General features: G+C 37.8%; 1 pseudogene; it reads right to left on the bottom strand.

Moving 5' to 3' along the window:
- Positions 1 to 1635: 1635 nt before the first annotated feature.
- Positions 1636 to 2848, bottom strand: LOC138173499 (high mobility group protein B1 pseudogene; annotated as a pseudogene).
- Between the last annotated feature and the right edge of the window lie 8918 nt (positions 2849 to 11766).

Below are 11766 nucleotides of genomic sequence, written 5' to 3'. Positions count from 1 at the left end.
CCTCCAATCCATGTAAAACAGGACTCTGAACAAACTTTGGAGCTACAGAACCCACAAAATGACACAGTGAAGCTAACCTCCCACAGAGGACAGCCCAGCATGCTGGCAGCAAGTGGCCAGCACAGTGCTCTGGGAGCCAAGCCCAGCTCCATGCCAAGGTTTTAACCCTAGGGCAGGCCTGACCAGCCGAGGGATTTCAGATCACCAGCAGCTGTGGCGATCCAGAATTATCAACACATAGATGCTAAGGGCAAAGTGAGAGGTCAGTGCAGTCTGGACTTTGGGACCCAGTAGTTGGGAGTGCATTGGAGTGCCTGTGGGGCAAGAAGCCACTGAGGACTGCAGCACAGCTGCTGCCAGGTGGCAGCTTCAGCTCCTGGCCTGCAGAATGTAGGAGGACCAAGCAACCAGTGTGAGGGATAATCGCTCTAGCTTTAACCTGCTTGGATCTGGATTGCAGTCTAGGGTGGAGGTACTAGGGTGTGTGACCAGCTTTCCAGAGCATGTGGAGGCTTCAGAGAGGGCACCCAACTAATACCTCTGGTAGCTGAGAAAACCATGGCATTTGGAACAAAACTCCCTTGTCTGGTGGCAGAGTCCTACTGTAGCAAAAAGCCCAAAAGTCAAGTAATTGAGTGGCAACATGACCAGGCAAAGGAAGCAAAACAAACAGAAGAATCCAACATTAGACTCCTGTTTTGGGGACAAAAAGGATCAAATCATGGAACAGGAGGAAGACAGTAAAGTCAGAAATCCTGCACCAAAAGCTTCAAAGGAAAATATCAGCTGGTTACAGGCCATTGAGGACATTAAGAAGCAGATAAGAGAAGTGGAGAAAAATTGGGAAGAGAAATGAGAACAATGCAAGAAAATTATGAAATGAAAGTCAACAGCCTGACTGAGGAAAATATTACCTTAAAAATAGACTAACTCAAATGGCAAAAGAGGCTCAAAAAGGCAATGAGGAGAAGAATGCCTTAAAAAGTCAAATTTACTGGATAGAAAAAGAATATCAAAAGCTCACTGAGGAAAATCATTCCTTTAGAATTAGATTGGAGCAAATGAAAGCTAATGACTTTGTAAGAAATCAAGATGCTGTTAAACAGATCCAAACAAATGAAAGAATAGAAGGCAATGTGAAATATCTCATGGGAAAAACCACTGACCTGGAAAATAGATTCAGAAGAGATGATTTAAAAATTATTGGACAACCTGAAAGCCATGATCAAAGAAATAACCTAGAAATCATCCTCCAAGAAATTCTCAAAGAAAACTTCCCTGATATTTTAGAACCAGGAGGCAAAAATAGAGGTTTAAAGACTACACCCATTACCTCCTGAAAAAGATCCCCAAAAGAAAACTCCTAGGTATATTATAACCAGGTTCTGAAATTCCCGGATCAAGGAGAGAATATTACAAGCAGCCAGGAAGAAACCATTTGAATATTGTGGAAACACAATCAGGATAACTCAGGATCTGGCAGCTTCTACACTGAGGGATTGAAGGACTTGGAATATGATATTCTGGAGGGCAAAGGAGCTGGGATTAAAACCAAGAATCACCTATCCAGAAAACCTGAGTATCATGTTTCAGGGGAAAATATGGTCAGTCAGTGGAATAGAGGACTTTCAAGCATTCTTTTTTTTTAATTAAAAAAATTGTATTTACTTAGAAGCATTAAGAATGTCAACAAAACAGCTGCAACTTTTTTTTTTGTTTTTGCAATTACAGAGTGGTATTCAGTTACCAGAACAACAGTTATTTCATATGCTGCATCAAAGACAACTGAAGATGAAAATGAACTACATCCCCATATATAACTAATTTGTGCTGTGCACCAACAAGAACCTGCTTTAAATTTCCATGCCAATTTACAACCCCCATACTGTACCAGGCAAGGTTAGTGGCTATTGAAAATACCACTAAAGGACAGGGCTATCTAAAGACACATTTGGTAGTGTGTTAACTATACAAAAAAAGACACTGTACAGTTTAAAAACAAATCTTACACAGCCTTACATTTCAATTTTTTTTCTTTAAAAGGAGTGACTTGTGTACAGGGGGGTTAAATGCTTTATAGACAAGAAAAAAACTGCTCTAGAACCAACTTATTCATTGTCATCATCATGTTCTTCATCCTCCTCATCATCTTCTTCATCCTCTTCATCGTCTTCTTCATCTTCTTCATCTTCCTCCTCCTTCTTTTTCTTGCTCTTCTCAGCCTTGACAACTCCTCCCTTTTTACCCACATCAGGTTTTCCTTTAGCCCGGTATGCAGCAATATCCTTTTCATACTTTTCCTTCAGTTTAGCTGCCTTCTTTTCATAAGGTTGCTTATCATCTGCAGCAGTATTATTCCACATTTCTCCCATTTCTTTTTGCCACATCTCCAATAGAAAGACCAGGATGCTCCCCTTTGATTTTTGGACGATACTCAGAACAGAATAAGAAAAATGCTGAAGGAGGCCTCTTCGGTGCATTGGGATCCTTAAACTTCTTTTTTGTTTCTCCTTTAGGTGGTATGTAGGTTTTCATTTCTCTTTCATAACGAACCTTATCAGCTTTAGCCATGTCCTCAAATTTCCCTTTCTCTTTAACAGACATTGTCTTCCACCTTTCTGAGCATTTTTTAGAAAATTCTGAGAAGTTCACAGAAGCATCTGGGTGCTTCTTCTTGTGTTCCTCTTGGCAGGTTTGCACGAAGAAGGCATATGAAGACATTTTCCCTCTCAGCTTCTTAGGATCACCTTTGCCCATTTTGAGTACTTTCCCTCAGCGCCGCACAGAGTAGCCCAGTGCCCGTCCGGCTCTTACTTGCCCTGGCACTGTCTCTATGGAGCTCAATGTACTGCCACTTTCAGGCATTCTTGATGAAAAAATCAGAGTTGAATAGAAAATTTGACATTCAGATACAAGAAGCAAGAAAAGCATGAGAAGGTAAACAGGGAAAAGAAATCATAAGGAACTTATCAAGGTTGAACTGTTAACATTCCTACATGGAAAAACTATAATTGTAACTGATGAAACTTTTCTCAGTATGAAAATAGTTGAAGGGAATATATATATATATATATATATATATATATATATATATGTGTGTGTGTGTGTGTGTGTGTGTGTGTATGTGTGTGTGTGTCTATATAGGAGGGTATACAGGCATATGAATACATATGTGAATGTGCGTATATATGTTTACAGGTATATATAGATAGAGGGAACAGGACCAATTTAATAGAAAGGGATGATACTTGAAATGTGAAATTAAGAGGTGAGAGAGGAATATAATGAGAGGAGATGAGGAGAGACAGAATGGGGTAAACTATCTCATATAGAAGAGGCAAGGGAAAATGTTTTCAATGGAGGGGAAGAATAGGAAAGTAAAAGGGAATGGGTCAACCTTATTCGCATTCAATTTGGCTCAGGGAGGGAATGAAATACACACTAAATAGGGTATCTCACCCTACAGGAGAGTAGGGGGGATGATGGAAGGGAGGGCAGGCTGGGGGGGAGGGAGTTGGAAGCACCCACTTTTGAAAAGGGACAGGATCAAAGTAGAGAATAGAACAAGTGGGAGATGGGATAGGAGGGAGGGAAATAAAGTCAGTCTTTTACAATATATCTGCTATGTTAATGTTTTGCGTTAGCTACACATGTATAACCTATATTGAACTGCTTATTTTCCCATTAAGGTGGGTGACAAGGGAGGAAGGTAATGAATCTGGAATTCAAATGTTTAAAATACACACACACATACACACACACATACACATATAAACATAGTATTATTAAAAAAATAAAATAAAAAGCTTGAAATATTTGCCACCTCAAAAAAAAGAAAGAAAGAAAGAAATGATGAGCAGGAGAGTTTCAGAAAATCCTGGAATGACTTATATGAACTGAGGCTGAGGGAAATAAGTAGAACCAGGAAAACACTGTACACAGTAATACCAAAACAGTGCAATGATCAACTGTGATATTCTTGGTTCTTCTCAGGAATACAGTGATATAAGATAATTCCAAAAGAGTCATGATGGAAAATGCTATCAATATCCAGAGAAACTATGTAGTCTGGTTAAGTGATTTGTCCAGGGTTACACCGCTAGTTAGGATTTGAAGGCAAATTTGAACTCGGGTCTCCCTGACTCCAACTACAGCTGAGTAATGATACAATTCAATTAAACACACACTTGTTATGTCCCTACAGAGTGCGGAGAACTATGCAAGGTTCTGGGGAAGACAAAAATGTTTCCTAGATTATGGTCTCTGTATATTAGGAACAATTATTTAGGCAGCATTGTGAAGGGTAGATCCAAGAAGGAAGAGGAAAAGAGTAGGGAAGCAGGTTAGAAGGCTACAGTATAAGGCAGAGGTAACAAGGGCCTTAGCTTATGGTGATGGCAATAGAAGGTAACAGAAAATGGCAGAAAGGATGGGATAGATATTGCAGAAGAATTATAAGGCTTTTGCAACTGATTCAGTATGAGTCAGGAGGGAGATGAAAGATCAGATTTTAAGCCTTTCTGAATGGCAAGAAGTTGGTACATTCAACAGGAATTGCCAAGTTGGAGGGACAGGCAGATTTGCAGGGGAAGATGGCTTTAGTTGTGCACATATTGCATTACAGGTATGGGCAGTATATACAGGTGAAGATGTTGGGGATATATGTTGGAGAGTGCCATTCAGGGGAGAGATCAATCATTCTGAAAATGTTTTAAAATACCTACTATATGCCAGGCACTGGGAATTCATTTACAATAATAATCGCTAGGGGCAGCTAGGTGGCACAGTGAATAGAACACTGGCCCTGGAGTCAGGAGGACCTGAGTTCAAATCTGGTCTCAGATACTTAACACTTACTAGCCGTGTGACCTTGGGCAAGTCATTTAACCCCAACTGCCCTGCCCTCCCCCCTCCAAAACAAAAAAGAAAAAATAGCTAGCATTATACAGATAATATTCTAAGGTTTATAAAACACTTTATATCTTATCTTATTTTATCTTCACAGCAGCCCTGTTTTCTTATTTAGTTATTTTTCAGTCCTGTCCAACTCTTTGTGACCCCATCTGGGGTTTTCTTGGCAAAGATACTGGAGTGGTTTGCTTTTCATGCTCCAGTTTTTTTACAGATGAAGAAACTGAAGCAAACAGTGTTAAATGATTTATTAGGGTCACACAGCTAGTAAATGTTTGAGACTAGATTTGAACTCAGGAAGATGAGTTTTCCTGACTCCAGGTCTGGCATTCTAGCCACTGTACCACCTAGTTGCCCAACAACCCTATGAGGTAGGTGCCATTCTTGTCCCAGTTTTACAGAGAAGGAAAATGAGGCTGAAAGGTCAAATGACCTGTCCAGGGTTAAAGAGCCAGTAAGTGTCTAGGCAGGATTTGAATTTAAGTCTTGTCTTCAAGTCCAGCACTTCATCCATTGTGCCACCTAGCCATCCCATAATGAAGCAATCTGTACTCAAAATTAGCTTCCACAGATATTTGGAAATCATAACTTTTCTCCTTTACTTGTTTTTAATTGGACTTATAATTTCTTCAGAGCAGGAAACTCCCTATGAAGAAACTCCCTCTCTTAATTAAGATCCAAAATGCTCTTAAACATATAATCTTACCTCATATAGTAAGCAAAACTAGAATCAACATTTATCTTGAATGCAGAGTTTTTGTTTTGCACAATTTTGTCACACATATGCCTACTCTGCAATAATTTTCCACCCCAGAGAGGTGCTTGAGGAATTGATAAGTGACTTGTTCAGAGTCATAAAACCAGTATACATCAGAGGTAGAAATTAAATATAGATCTTTCTTTTTAAAAAAATTTAATATCTTATTTTTCCTCAATTACATATAAAAAGAATTCTTAGCATTTGTTTTAAAAAAACTTATTAATTCCAAATTCTCTCCCTCCCTCCTTCCCATCCCTACTCACTGAGAAGGCAAGTAATTTGATATAGGTTATACATGTGCAGTCATGCAAAATATATTACCTTATTGTGAAAGAAAACAGAGACAAAAATACATTAAAGTATGCTTCAGTTTTCATTCAGACTCCATCAGTTCTTTCTTTAGAAATTAATAGCATTTTTTCATCATTAGTCCTTTGGGATTGTCTTGGATCATTGTATTTCTGAGAACAGCTAAGTCATTCACCATTGATCATTAAACAATATTGCTGTTACTGTATACAATATTCTTCTGGTTCTGCTAATTTCACTTCACATCAGTTCATGTAACTCCATATTTTTCTGAGAGCCTCCTGCTCCTCATTTCTTACAGCACAATAGTATTTCATCACAATTATATACAACTATGAATACAGATCTTTCTAATTCCAAGGACAACTCTCTATCTAATATGCCAGCTGTTTTCTACATAGTCATTCACAAATAAGTGATAATTGAAGCCAGATGAGTAGATAAGATTAAAGAATGAAGAATATATAAAGAAAAAGTAAAGTGCATGAGGATAGTGTTTTGGATGATATCCACACTTAGTGGAGAGTGAGGAAAAGGAAGCAACAAAGTATATTAAAAAGTGTTCAAAGAGAGACTGAGAGGATGATGGTATCCTTGACAGTATTAAGAATAGTTGGAAGGGGGAGGGCTTAGGGTGGGTTGGGAAGAAAATATGTTCAGTTTTGGAGAAGTTGAGTTTAATATGTCTCCTATCCTTCCAGTTTGAGATGTTGAAAGGCAAATGGAAATGTGAGAGTGAAGGGCAACAGAGATGTTGGGATTAGATAGGTGGATTTAAGAATCATTAGTAAAGAAATGATAATCAAATTCATGAAAGCTAATGAGATAACGAAATGAAATATTATTTAGAGAGAAGAAAGACCAAGACAGAGCCCTGTGGGACAGCAATAGTTATTGGGTGTGACCTAGATGAGTATCCAGGAGAGAAGACAGAAGTAGTTTGATAGGTAGAAGAGCCAGGAGAGAGTGGTGTCTTGAAGAGACAGAGAAAAACAGTATCAAGGTGGGAAGAGTGATCCACTTAGTCAAAGACTACAGAGGTTTGGAAAAATGAGCTTTGAGAAAAGAACGTTGCATTTGACATTTAGAACATTGTATGTTTGGGAGAGTGTCTTTTGTATTTTTGAAGAGGACCGATGATATTATGAGATAATGTTTTAACTTGTACATGAATTGGTTTAAGTGAGGCAGAGTCGCATAAAATTGTGATCCTGACTCTTCCAGAGTGACCAAAGTTCAGTGACAGGAAAAGTCAGGATAACTAGTGATAGCCAGGCTCTAAGTACTCCACAGCACCTGCTTCTGCCACCTCCATAGGCATTGGAACAAATTGTTCTTATCTGCCCATTCTGCTGAGGGAAGTTTTTCTATACTTGGAGTAGACATCCCCCTAACTCACCAACAGGCTTGAGGCTTATCACTTAACCTCATTTAGCCCGGTTTTCAAGATGGTTTTACTGGTATGGCTCTTGCGCTACAGCTTCTTGGAGCCACAGGTGAAAACTGGTGGACACCAAAGGTAGTTGAGCAGCCTTGAAGAGCAAGCCCTCCCACCAGAGGTGCTAGTCCTCCCTGAACACCCAATCATCATCATTGTCGTCGTCGTTGTCGTCATCATCATCATGATGTCAAGAAGTCTATTGTAGGGACTAAGAAGAAAGTGAGAAGAGAGGAAGAGGAAAAATCATTCATTGTTGATGGCCTCAAAAAATTTTAACACAAAATGTCAAAGAGATATAGGATATAGCTCAAATGGAGGGATCAGTTGAGGGTTTTCTGAATATGTTTGTAGGTGGTAAGGAGCCAGGAGATAGAGATTGAAGATATAAATGAGAGAACAGGAATGACTGAGGGAAAACCTTTTGGAGAATGCAGGATAGAATGGGATTGATTGTGCAGATAGAGGAGTTTACCTTGGCAAGTAGTAGGGCTACCCTTTTATGTGATACAGGGGTGTTGGAAGAAAGAGTGGCAGAAGGCATCTGAATGATTTAAGATGAGGAAGAGTGAAGAAGAGAGAACTTCAGATGAATAGTCTCATTTTTTTTCCTGTAAAATATTAGATAAGATTCTTAATTGTGGAGGTTGGGGCATGGGAGATTTGAGGAGAGATGAAAAAGTTTGGAAGACTTTGTAGGAAGAGTTTGATAGTGAGTTGAGAATATGTCTATATTTAAGTCAATGCTAGCTATGTTTCATTGTATTACTTGGCTTTCCTCTCCAGAGCTGCATTGCCATTGTATCTGTACCCTTAGTGCCCTACTCTTCTTCCCACCCCTTCCCCTTTCCATATCTAGAACCATAATGAAATTAATTAAAATCGCCACTGCAAAGAGTGTGTCAATCTACTTCTCTGAGGCTCTGCTCACCATCTCAATAACTTTCCAAACCAAAAAAGTCCTCTCTGTGTACCACTTTGCTCTTACACTCTCCATTGGAATGCAATATCCTTAAGTTCAGAGATGTGTCCCCAGCTCTTCACCCAATATTGAGAATATAGTAACTACCTAATAAATGTTTTTCTTTTCATTCATTCATTTGTTCATTTTCTTTCCACAGCATCACCTCTTGTTGGTATACTCAACAAATTGGTAAGTCAGTCAACAAGCATTTTGTTGATGATTACTAAGGGGCAGGCACTGTACTAAGAGCTGGGAATAAAAATTAAGACAAAAAAAAATTCAGGCCCTGCCCCCAACATGCTCCCAATCTAATAGAGGAGACAGAATGTTAACACACAGAAGATATTTATTGTTGTTGTTGAGTTGTTTCAGTTGTATCCAACTCTTTGTGAACTTATTTTGGGGTTTTCTTGGCAAAGATATTGGAGGGGTTCACCATTTCCTTCTCTAAATCATTTTATAGATGAGGAAACTGAGGCAAACAGGGTTAAGTGGCTTTCCTGGATCACAGAGCTAGTAAGTGTCTTAGTCCAGATGTGAATTCAGGTCAACCTGACTCCAGGCCTGGTGTACTATCCAATGCACCACCTAGCTGCTTTCTCTAAGACACATACAGTGGAAATGGGAAAATAATCTCAGAGAGGAGGGAGGAAATGAGGGGCGACCAGATAGGTAAAGGCCTCCTATTATCTAAAGTAGACCATCCCAAATCTTTTAGGAGCCAATGGACATTAAAATTTAACTTCTGTCTCCTGATTCTTTCTGGAGTTAGAAGTTAGATACTCTTGAGCAATCCCAGCCCTACCACTGACTTGTGTACCTCCAGGCTAGTCTCTTGACCTTGTTTTCTATTTCTTCATTTATATAAGAAGCATAATAATAGCTACCTAGTCCAATTTTTGTGTGTGATGTAGATTAATTAATATTTGTACAGCATTTTAAACTATATAAGACCTAATTTAGGAGCCCTAAATACTGGATGTTATTATTATTATTATTTCTCATGGTGTTTTATTGCTATTATCCAACAAAAAAATACATGCAACTGAGGGATATAATGATGCTCCAGTCTTTGCCATATAATTATATTTTGGCAGCTAGAAGGGGAAAATATATCACTCTCAATTTTCCTAGCTTCCATAACTTTCTCTGTTTGTACTATAGCAGAAATAACTCTATGGGTATACATATATATGTATATATGCATACATGTATATTTAATTAGGAAGTAAAAGAGATTAGAGTATACCTTCTGATAAATAAAAAGATACAATTGGAAATATGGCTTAAATTCAGTTTGATTTGGTGACTTTACATGCAGGTAATTCTAGAACACTGACAGGTTTAAAAGCTGAATCTTGCAGGCATACATTTTCAGATGTGGTAGTTTTGGACAGGAGATATCACACTGCCTTTTGAGTCAAGGGACCTAGGTTCAATGCTGGTTCATTATTTACTATCTATTTGACTTTAGGCATTTAATCATTTAAATGCCAATCATTTAATCTCTTTGGGCCTCATTTTCTTCATCTATATAATGAGGGGGTTAGACTACATAGGCTGTTAAAATTCTCTTCTAAATCTATGATACTATATATTTCTCTTTCAGAAACTTCCAATTAATTTTAATTTAGTTGTAGAATTTCTTGATAGATCATTGCAGGAGGGGGGAGGAAGAAGAAACAAGAATTCATTAAATGCCTACTATGTGCCAGGCACTATGCTAAGTTTTTTAGAAATATTTTCACATTTATGAGGAAGTCAGATTCCAGTATTAGGCTATATCCTTAATAGTATAGTCATAGAATGATAGATTTCTGTTGTAAACAGGCTGTTTATTTAATTTTCCAGGTTTGTTCACCATATTAATAATAGAAAAAATAGAATATAAAATCAGAAAAACAATATAAAATTAGAAAAATAGAACAATAATAGAAAAAATAATATAAAGTTTTTGTTGTTGTTAATAAGCAAATTATTGTCTGTCGACATAAATATGGAGTAAAAGGACAAATTTAATGTTAAATTCCAGATCAGAATCCGAAATGTCATTAAATATAGCCTCTCAGGTAAGGTTTCAGAGGTCTTTCAAGGCAAGGACCATATTTTGTCCTTTCTTTTTATTCCAATGCCTTGTACACAGCAGGTACTTAATAAGTACTTGTTGACTAAAGACAGAGTAGAAAGAGGTAGAAAATAGAGTAGCAGAAAGATGTACAGTCAACTCCCCCCATACAAAAAAAAGACAAAAAACAGCTACACAACTCCTCTTAAAAATTTTGACAGACTGCACTAAAGCAAATCTTGATGGGGAAATCCAAAACAAAAATGTATAATGAAAGGAAGGGGTAAGGAAAAAAGCTTTTTTGTTTTTTTTTTTAAAGAAAGTTTTTATTTTATTTTTCCTTGATTATATGTAAAACAATTTTTAACATTTGATTTTTAAAAATCATTTCTGAGTTTCAAATTCCCTGCCTCCCTGCCCTTTCCTTGAGAAGGTAAGCCCTTTGGAATCTATTATACTTGTGAAGTCATGCAAAACACATTTCCATATTAGCCATGTTGTAAAAGAGAACACAGAGCAAAAAAAAAGTGGAGAGGGTAGAAAACACAAGAAAAATAAGGAACACTAAAAAGAAAACACACACACTTTGATTTGCATTCAGATTATGTAAGTTCTTTCTCTGGAAGTGGATAGCAGTGTATAGATTGCCAGGCCTGAGATCGGGAAAACCCATCTTCCTGAGTTAAAATCTAGCCTCAGACACTCAGTATTTGCGTGACTCTGGGCAACTCACATAACTTTGCTTTAGTTTGCTCTGAGCTAGAGAAGGACATGACAAACCATTCCAGGATCTTTGCCAAGAAGACCCCTAATGGGGTACAAAGAGTCAGATACAATTTACCTATTTACTGCCATACTAATCAAACTACCAAAAAATTATTTTATAGAGCTAGAAAAAATAACAAAATTCATCTGAGAAAACAAAAGGTCCAGAATATAAAGGGAATTAATGAAAAAAAAATACTAAGTAAGGTAGCCTAGCCATACCATATTTTAAACTGTAGTTGAGACAGCAGTCATCAAAACTACTTGGTACTGGCTGAGAAATAGAGTGGTAGATGAGTGGAATAGATTAGATAGACAAGACTCAGCTGTCAATGACTATAGTAACCTACTGTTTGATAAACTGGAAGACTCTAGCTTCTGGGATAAGAACTCACTATCTGTAAGGGTTATGGGATTTAAAGATCTCCCATGCCCCATGGACATACTGACATAGCAGAGCAAGAGAAAGTGAAAAACCGAGCTAACGGTCCTGCGGTTGGCAGTTGGTGGCGGTTGCCTGTTTTTTTTTTTTTTTTGAGTTAGGACTCCTGCTG

This window comes from Petaurus breviceps, unplaced genomic scaffold (assembly GCF_028583685.1).
Source record: "Petaurus breviceps papuanus isolate PSGF00001 unplaced genomic scaffold, PetGlider_PUasm1.0 582, whole genome shotgun sequence".
Taxonomy (NCBI): Eukaryota; Metazoa; Chordata; class Mammalia; order Diprotodontia; family Petauridae; genus Petaurus; species Petaurus breviceps.
This window is presented reverse-complemented; position numbering and strand designations above follow the sequence as displayed.